We start from the raw sequence: 8,961 nt of genomic DNA, 5'->3' as shown, positions 1-8,961 counted from the left end.
ATTGGCTCTCTAATGTCCTCCTCACACACCTTAGGCCTCTCAAAACAATCATCATCATCTTCTTCCACATCTACCAAAGTAGTAGAAACTTCATTTACATTCAATATTGATGACAATTGATTCTCCATCTCCTCATTCCTTCTAAAAACAACCTCATTGCTCTCTTCCAACTTTTTCAACAATTTGATGTGTGTCATAAATGACACACATTTGATGAGCATTTAGGTCCTTTTTGTCCTCTTTTCATTGCTTTCTTGCTCAATAAATGCTCGGTTTTATGCTTTTTCTCTCTTTTCTACCTTTCTATGGTTTTATAGTATTTTCTCTTTTATTTCTTTTATTTTCGTTATTTTAGTTGTTTTCTCTTTATTTTAGTTTTTATAGATTTAGTTTTAATTTATTTTAGTTTATTTGATTTTATTTTCATTTCATTTTCCATACTTTATTTTATTTTCATTTTATTATATTTCCTTTCTTTTATTACTTTCATTTTATTTCTTTTACTTTTATTTGTCGGTTTTAGTTTTATTTTACTTTATTTTATTTCTCGGTTTTTTTTGTGTGTTTTGTAGGTGTTTGTTCCAAGTTCATTTTGGTGCTAGCTACTGCATGGTTCAGCGTTCATCACCATCATGGTGATGATGGTCATGGTGATTATAGTAGGCAGCAACTTCTTCCTCTACCCCTGTTCCTGATCTCCTTCCCCTGCTTTTCACACCTCACGCAACTCCCCCTAGCAACAAATCGCCGCTGCAACACCACCAAACACAATTGCCACCAATTGAACCCCCAAATCAGCCACTAATCTCCGACCACCAATCACCACCACTGCCCACAAACTCCAGCCACACAACAGCCACCGCAACACCCAGCAGCAACTCCACCATCCTCCACGCAAACACCAACAACAACCCCAATTATAACTTTAATTCCGCCACCAATTGCAACCACACAAAGCAGCCCCTGCTGCTCTTCAATTAACACCAAATCAACCACCAACGCACCACCAATTGCGCCTCCGTCTCCTCCCCAAACCGCCGCTGCTCCGCCTTCAATTCGAACCTCAGCAGGTGCGGCCGCACTCGCAGGCCTTGCGGCCGCACATAGCTGGGCCTATTTTGTGCGTGGCTTGGAAGCTTTAATCATGGGCCATTGATTGATCTTGATGAACGACTGTGATCTGATGCGTGAGAGGAGAAGCATGGGATCACTTCCCCTTTGAGGAGCAGCAAATTTCGAGCCTTTGAGGAGCAGCAAATTTGGAACCGTTTTCCTCTTTGTTTTCTTTGATGTTCATTTTTCTTTTTATTCTCTTAATTTTCCTTTCCTTTTCTTTTATTATTTTATTTTAATTTCTTTTCTTTTCTTTTCTTTTCCTTTTCCTTTTATTTTCTATTTTATTTCTTTTCTCTATTCCTTGTATATATAAATACCCATTTTTGGGTAGAGAGAAAAACAATTAGAATTAGAATTAGGCAATTAGAATTTAGATCATTTTTCCTAGATTAGTTGAGAGCTTCTCTCTCTAGTTTTTAGGGTTAATTTTAGGAGTAGATTTTAGAGAGAGCAAGTGAGGAATTTCACTGGTGATTGAGAGATTAAAGATTCAAATGTGACAATTGTATTGGAGATCTACTCTATTATCAATGAGCATTTCTAAACTCTATCTCATTTATTTCTTTGTTTAATATTCATTGTTTTGATTGATTGATTTGATTGGAATTTTATGATTTGATGATTGATTTTGGATATTCATGTTTGTATTGGTAGAATTGATGATAATGTTTGAGTAGTTGTTTAGTTAGGGATTTGGTGAAGCTTATGATGTAATGAATTGATGTAAATTGGGGATAATTGATGGAGTTGATGATGTGATTAAACTTGGTTAATTGATCATGTGCATGTTTGTGATTAATTAGAGAGTAGCTAACTTTGATTATTGCACTAGATTGCATTGTAAGTTCACATTGATACGGACCATTGATTTGTGGCTTGAATTTACACGATTGAGGTGTCTTGTGATGTTTCCTAGCTAGAGTTTATCGTAGTTGACGCTAGTTAGACCTCTAGGAGAATAGCTTGACATGCTCTTTTGGTTGCATGATTGACTTTCCCTCACATTGCTTGACTTAGTCGACTTTCCATTCCAATTTGCATCGTTCATTGCCATTATTTGCGGATCCTAATCCCTAGCTCTTATATTTGTTTGGTTTCCTCGTTTTAGTAGTTGTTATAGCTACCTTTTATCTCTAGTCTTCGACCTAGCTTAGGCATATAATTGGAAGCACTTAGGCATTACCGTTCCTTTGGGTTCGACCCTTGAGTTACCTCTATACTTGTATTTAGGTTTGTTGAGTGTTTATAAATTTTGTTTGGCTTAGGGAAGATTAGCCCAACGACCTAGTTTTCCCCACGTCACAATTCCATTTGACTTCTTAAAATCTCCAAATGTCTCATCTCATTTGGTTCCAAATTAGAATTCATCTCCAATTTTCTCAAAGAACCACCAATTTGATTATAAGAAGACTCAATGTTAGGCTCCAAGGTTTTCAAAGGTGAAGAGAGTTGAGGAGCATAATGAGGAAAAGAATTATGAGCAAGCATGTGATGAGGATCAACACTAGAGATATGAGTGGCATCATTAACATGGGGGATGGGGGCACAAGAAGGTATGCAAGATTCATTATTCATGGAACATGGACCATAACAATCATCAATAGAAGCATTTGAACAACCATGACCACGATTATAACTATCTCTAGCAAACCATACATAAAAATCCCAAGCATCATCAATTGACAATGCCCGAAATCTACCATTAAACATGCTTTCAACAATGTCTCTAGTTTGCTTAGTCAAATTATGATAACAAATCTCACAAGCCTCCCAAAGATCATAACCATGGTAACTAATGAAGTCCTCTAGTCTATTAAAGTACACCCAAAATGACTCATTCTCAAATTGAGGAAACGAGGTATTTTCCATTTTTATACAAAACAAGCAAAAATCAAATAAAAGAAAAGTATACACAAAGACCTAGACTCAAGCAATCAAAAACACTCAAACATAGACACCGTTCCCCGGCAACGGCGCCATTTTGACGTGGGGAAAACTAGGTCGTTGGGCTAATTCTCCCTAAGCCAAACAAAATTTATAAACACTCAACAAACCTAAATACAAGTATAGAGGTAAGTCAAGGGTCGAACCCAAAGGAACGGTAATGCCTAAGTGCTTCCAATTATATGCCTAAGCTAGGTCGAAGACAAGAGATAAAAGGTGACTTTAACAACTACTAAGACGAAGAAACCAAACAAATAAAAGAGCTAGGGATTAGAATCCGCAAATAATAGCAATGAACATAGCAAATTGGAATGGAAAGTCGACTAAGTCAAGCAATGTGAGGGAAAATCAATCATGCAACCAAAAGAGCATGTCAAGCTATTCTCCTAGAGGTCTAACTAGCGTCAACTACGATAAACTCTAGCTAGGAAACATCACAAGACATCTCAATCGTGTAAATACAAGCCACAAATCAATGGTCCGTATCAATGTGAACTTACAATGCAATCTAGTGTAATAATCAAAGTTAGCTACTCTCTAATTAATCACACACATGCACATGATCAATCAACCAAGTTTAATCACATCATCAACTCCATCAATTATGCCCAATTTACATCAATTCATTACATCATAAGCTTCACCAAATCCCTAACCAAACAACTACTCAAACATTATTATCAAATCTACCAATACAAACATGAATATCCAAAATCAATCATCAATTCATCAAAATCAACAATCAAAACAATGAATATTAAACAGAGCAATAAATGAGATAGAGTTTAGAAATGCTCATTGATAATAGAGTAGATCTCCAATACAATTGTCACATTTGAATCTTCAATCTCTCAATCACCATTGAAATTCCTCACTTTCTCTCTCTAAAATCTACTCCTAAAATTAACCCTAAACTAGAGAGAGAAGCTCTCCACTAAGCTAGGAAAAATGATCTAATTGTAATACTACTTGTTTCTAATTGTTTCCCTCTCTACCCAAAAAATGGGTATTTATAAATACAAGGATTAAAAGGAAATATAAATAGAAAAGAAAGAAAAAGAAACTAAAATAAAATTATTAAGAAAAAGAAAAGAAAGTAAAAACAAAAAGGAAAAGAAAGAAAATAAAAAGAAAAAACAATCCTAAGAGCCCGAAATTGGCAGCTCCAACAAAGGGGAAATTATCCCTTGCTTCACGCAACGCCATCCCCTACCACGCTCCTTCAAACCCACGAACGTGCGACCGCAAAGAAGGCAAGTGCGGCCGCAGAGGCTGCGTGTGCGGCCGCACCGTTGAGGTGATGAATTGAGGTGGCTGCTCCTTGGTGCTGCTACCGAGAATAGCTTTGAGGGTTGATAGGGAAAGGAGATGAGGTGGCGATGGTGGTTATTCTGCTAGCCGCTGGTGGTTATAACTACGGCTGGAGAAAGGGCTGCGATTGGGCTGATTAATTGCCGCTTAATTGCTGGTGGCGGAAATGGAGTGCAGCAGGTGGTTGATTTGTGTGGCTGCGATTGTTGTTGTTGCGTGAAGTTGGAGGTGGAACAGGGCTGCGGTTGTATTGGTGCATTGGGGGTTCGATAGGTGGCGTTGCGGTGGTGGTTAATTGAGGGAGGAAAGGTGGTTTGCGTGGTGGTGGTGTGTGTGTTGGGGGGTGAAAGGAGGTTTGGAGGTGCGTGTTGGTGGAAGGCAGCAGCTGTGAGGAGTTGTTGTTGGAGTGAGGAGTAGGGGAAATAAGAGAGAAGTTTCTGGTTGCTGTAATCACCATCACCATCATCACCATGATGGTGATGAAGGCTCAACTATGCAGTAGCTAGCACCAAATTGGACTTGGAACAAACACCTACAAAACACACATAAAACCGAGAAATAAAATGAAGTAAAATAAAACTAAAATCAACAAATAAAAATAAAAGAAATAAAATGAAAATGAAAATGATAAAAGAAAGGAAAAATATAATAAAATAAAAATAAAATAAAATAAAGGAAAGAAAATGAAATGAAAATAAAATCAAATAAACTAAAATAAAATAGAACTAAATCTATAAAATCTAAAATAAAGAGAAAACAACTAAAATAACGAAAATAAAAGAAATAAAGGAGAAAATACTATAAAACCATAGAAAGGTAGAAAAGAGAGAGAAAGCATAAAACCGAGCATTTATTGAGCAAGAAAGCAATGAAAAGAGGACAAAAAGGACCTAAATGCTCATCAAATGTGTGCCATTTATGACACACATCAGAAACTTGAACCGTAGTGCATACTCATATCTGTCCCCCTCAGGAGACTCACAAATTATGCCTGCACCATAGCCGTTTTTTGTTGAACTCCCGTCTACATACACTTTCCAAACCTGATTGAGATTATCCGGAGCCACCGGACGGGTCATTTCCACAATGAAGTCGGCAAACGCCTGACCTTTCACTGCCTTTCTTGGTTCGTAAGTGATTTCAAGACTTTGTATTTCAATAGCCCATTTTAACATTCTGCCGGATGACTCCAAGGTAGACATTGGCCGCTTGAGTGGCTGGTCGGTGTAAATCACCACCGGATGAGCCAGAAAGTAAGGCTTCAACTTTTTGAATGCCATGTACAAAGCAAGACCAAATTTTTCCACCACAAGGTACCGGAGTTCAGCATTTTTAAGAACATGACTAATGAAGTAAACCGGGAGTTGAACGCCGTCTCGCTCAGCAAGGAGAACGGTACTGAGAGCATGATCTGAGACGGCTAAATACATATACAACGTCTCCTTAGGTAGAGGACTGACCAGCCTAGGCAGAGAGTGCAAGTGCTCTTTCAGCTTCTGGAATGCCGTCTTAGCATCGTCTCCCCATTCGAACCTGGTCTTCTTCCTGATTGCTTGGAAGAAGTAGAGGCATTTGTCACCTGACCGGCTGAGGAACCTTCCCAAGGCGGCCAGACAACCAGTTAGTCTCTGAACTTCCTTGACAGAACGGGGTGACTTCATGTCAATTACCACCTGTATCTTCTCGGGGTTAGCCTCTATCCCCCTTTGATCAATCCGGAATCCGAGAAACTTCCCAGACTCAACACCAAAGACGCATTTCTTGGGTATTAACATAACCTTATGCCGCTTTAGGGTGGTGAATGTTTCTCGGAGATCAGCAAGGTGATCCGCCTGTTGCTTGGATTTGACTATCATGTCATCTATGTACGCCTCCACATTCCTCCCAATTTGATTAATGAAGACCGTATTAATCATCCGTTGGAAAGTGGCAGGCGCATTCTTCAAGCCAAACGGCATCACAGTATAACAGAATAAGCCCAAATCAGTGACGAAGGCCGTCTTCTCTTGATCTTTTTTCCAGAGGGGTATCTGATGGAAGCCGGAATAGGCATCCATAAAACTCATCAAGGCGTGACCGGTTGTAGAGTCGACCAGATTATCGATCTTTGGAAGCGGGTAACTGTCCTTTGGACACGCCTTGTTGAGGTCTGTGTAGTCTACACACATGCGCCAGGTCCCATTCGGTTTCTTGACAAGGACCACATTGGCCACCCAGTCGGGGAAATTACAGGGCCGAATGAACCTGGCGTCTAGCAGCTTTTTGACTTCGGCAGCTGCCGCCTGACTTCTTTCCTCGCCATGGTTTATTTTCTTTTGCCGGATGGGCTTCTTCTTGAGATCCACGGCGAGTTTGTGGACAACGAGATCCGGGCTGACGCCTGGCATCTCTTCCACTTCAAAGGCAAAAATATCTTTGAACTATTTCAGCAGAAGGTGCAAGCTTGCACCCAGAGTAGCATAAGGAACCGTCCCAACCTTCACCGTACGTTTTGGACAGCTGTCGTCCAGAACGAGATTAATGTTTTCTCCAGCCGGTTGGGGACGGAGCTCGTCTGACCGTTCACCGGTCAGTGATTGCTATTTCTTCTCTTTCTTCACCTCTACCAGCAGAGGCGCTTTTCTTTTCTTACCAACGGCTGGTGGGGTAGGGTTGGCATCCTTGACATCGTCAAGGTCTATTGGTTCCTTCTCTTGGCCGTCTGAGGCCACAGTATCTTTCACGGCTAAGAGATAGCACTCTCTTGCCGTCTTTTGATCCCCATTCAGGGAACCAACAGAGTCGTCATCCCACTCATAATTGATGAGCATGAGAGACGGGATAATGACCACCTTAGCTTCGTTGAGGGTTGGCCTACCAAGGATGATATTGTAGGCGGTCAACTCCTCAACGACCAAGAACCTGACGACAATATGCCGTCCCTGGCCTTTTTCTCCCAGCCGGATGGGCAAGTCAACTCTGCTGGCTGGGTAGACCATCCCACCCCCAAAACCAACCAAGGGGTGGGTGACCGGATGCATGCTGCTGACATTATATTTCAGCTTCTGCAGGCACCGGAGGCTGATAATATCCGACGAACTGCCGGTGTCAATAAGGATCCGTCCAACCAGCTGGTTGGCAACCTTACATTCAATGACGACCGGATCGTCATGCGGACGGCGGACGCTGCCCCTATCCTTCTCAGTGATGAGGACGTCTGGGAAGGTGGAGGAGGCAGACGCCTGCTCATCATCATCCTTGTCCATCTTTCGAAGATGGCTCTTGGTGCCCCGGATGGTAGGGCCACCACATGAAAATCCGCCTGCTATAGTGTAGATCGGATCCTTGTCGGTTTCCGAGCTGCTAGCAGGCTGGGGGCCAGCCTTGGAGGACTGACCCTTATTCTTCTTCTTTGCCCCGGCAGGGGACTTAGAGATGTAGGACTTAAGGAGCCCCTTGTCAGCCAGACGGTCCAACGTCCGCTGTAGACTGAAGCAATCGTTGGTGTCATGGCCAACCTCCTCATGGAACTAGCAAAATTTATTTTTGTTCCGAGACTGGACGGAACTCTTCATCGGATTCGGCTTCTCAATAGACAGCCGATCCTTCACCTCCATGAGGATGGAGTTGCAGTCTTTGTTAAACTCGTACTTGGGGACGTACGATTTAAACTCTTTCTTCTTCTTCTGGGACGGCTGGTCAGAATCACTAACCGCCCATACTTCTTTTCTCTTCTTTTTTGTTACCCGGCTGAGCAGACCGGCTTTCTTTTTGCTTGTCAGACTTCTTGGAGTCTGACTGGCTACCAGGTGAGCAGAGGTCGGTAGCCTGAATGTAGCTCTCCGCCTCCCTCAGGGCCGCCTGTAGCGTAAATGCCCCATTTCGGACAAGGTCGAACTTAAAGGACGACCCGTCCTTCAGACCCTTGAAGAAGTCTGTGAAAGCTACCTCGTCAGACAGCCCCTGGATCTGTATTCGGACCAGGTTGAACCGCCTGACATATGAGCGTAGCCCTTTTCTCTCACCCTGCCTGACGGTGCTCAAATCAAGGCTCGTCTTCTTGGCAGGAATGTTCATAGAGAAGTTGGTAGCAAACAAGAAGGCTAGCCTCTTGAAGCTGTCAATAAAACCGACTGGCAAGTTGCCAAACCACTGCTGGGCAATGCCCTTCAATGTAGCTGGGAAACAACGACACCAGGTGGCATCGTCCAAACCTTGTAAGCACATGAGGTTGGTGTATGCCATCAGGTGGTCTTCTGGGTTGGTGGTACCATCATAGGTGCCCACCAGTACATTCTTAACCTTGGCCGGCTGAGCCGCCTCGGTTATATTGGCTGCAAAGGCAGACGGTTGTTCGCCTAGCCTCATTAGCCGAAGCTGCCAGTCTAGAGGCTGGGCAGGAGGATATGCCGCCTGACCTCCAAAAGGAGGTGGCTGCATGAATTGGAGGCCGTATTGCCCATACTGCGCCTGAGGTGCGTATGGCATCGACCCTATCATCAGCTGAGGTTCGGTGTTGACGGATTTACCGCCTGTCCGACTCTCATGCAAGGACATAGAGTTCCTTGCTGATGCTTGCTTGAAGCTGTCTGGAAAGCTCGAGGTGAAAGC

This window comes from Chenopodium album, chromosome 26 (assembly GCF_948465745.1).
Source record: "Chenopodium album chromosome 26, dcCheAlbu1.1, whole genome shotgun sequence".
NCBI classification, from domain to species: Eukaryota; Viridiplantae; Streptophyta; class Magnoliopsida; order Caryophyllales; family Amaranthaceae; genus Chenopodium; species Chenopodium album.
This window is presented reverse-complemented; position numbering follows the sequence as displayed.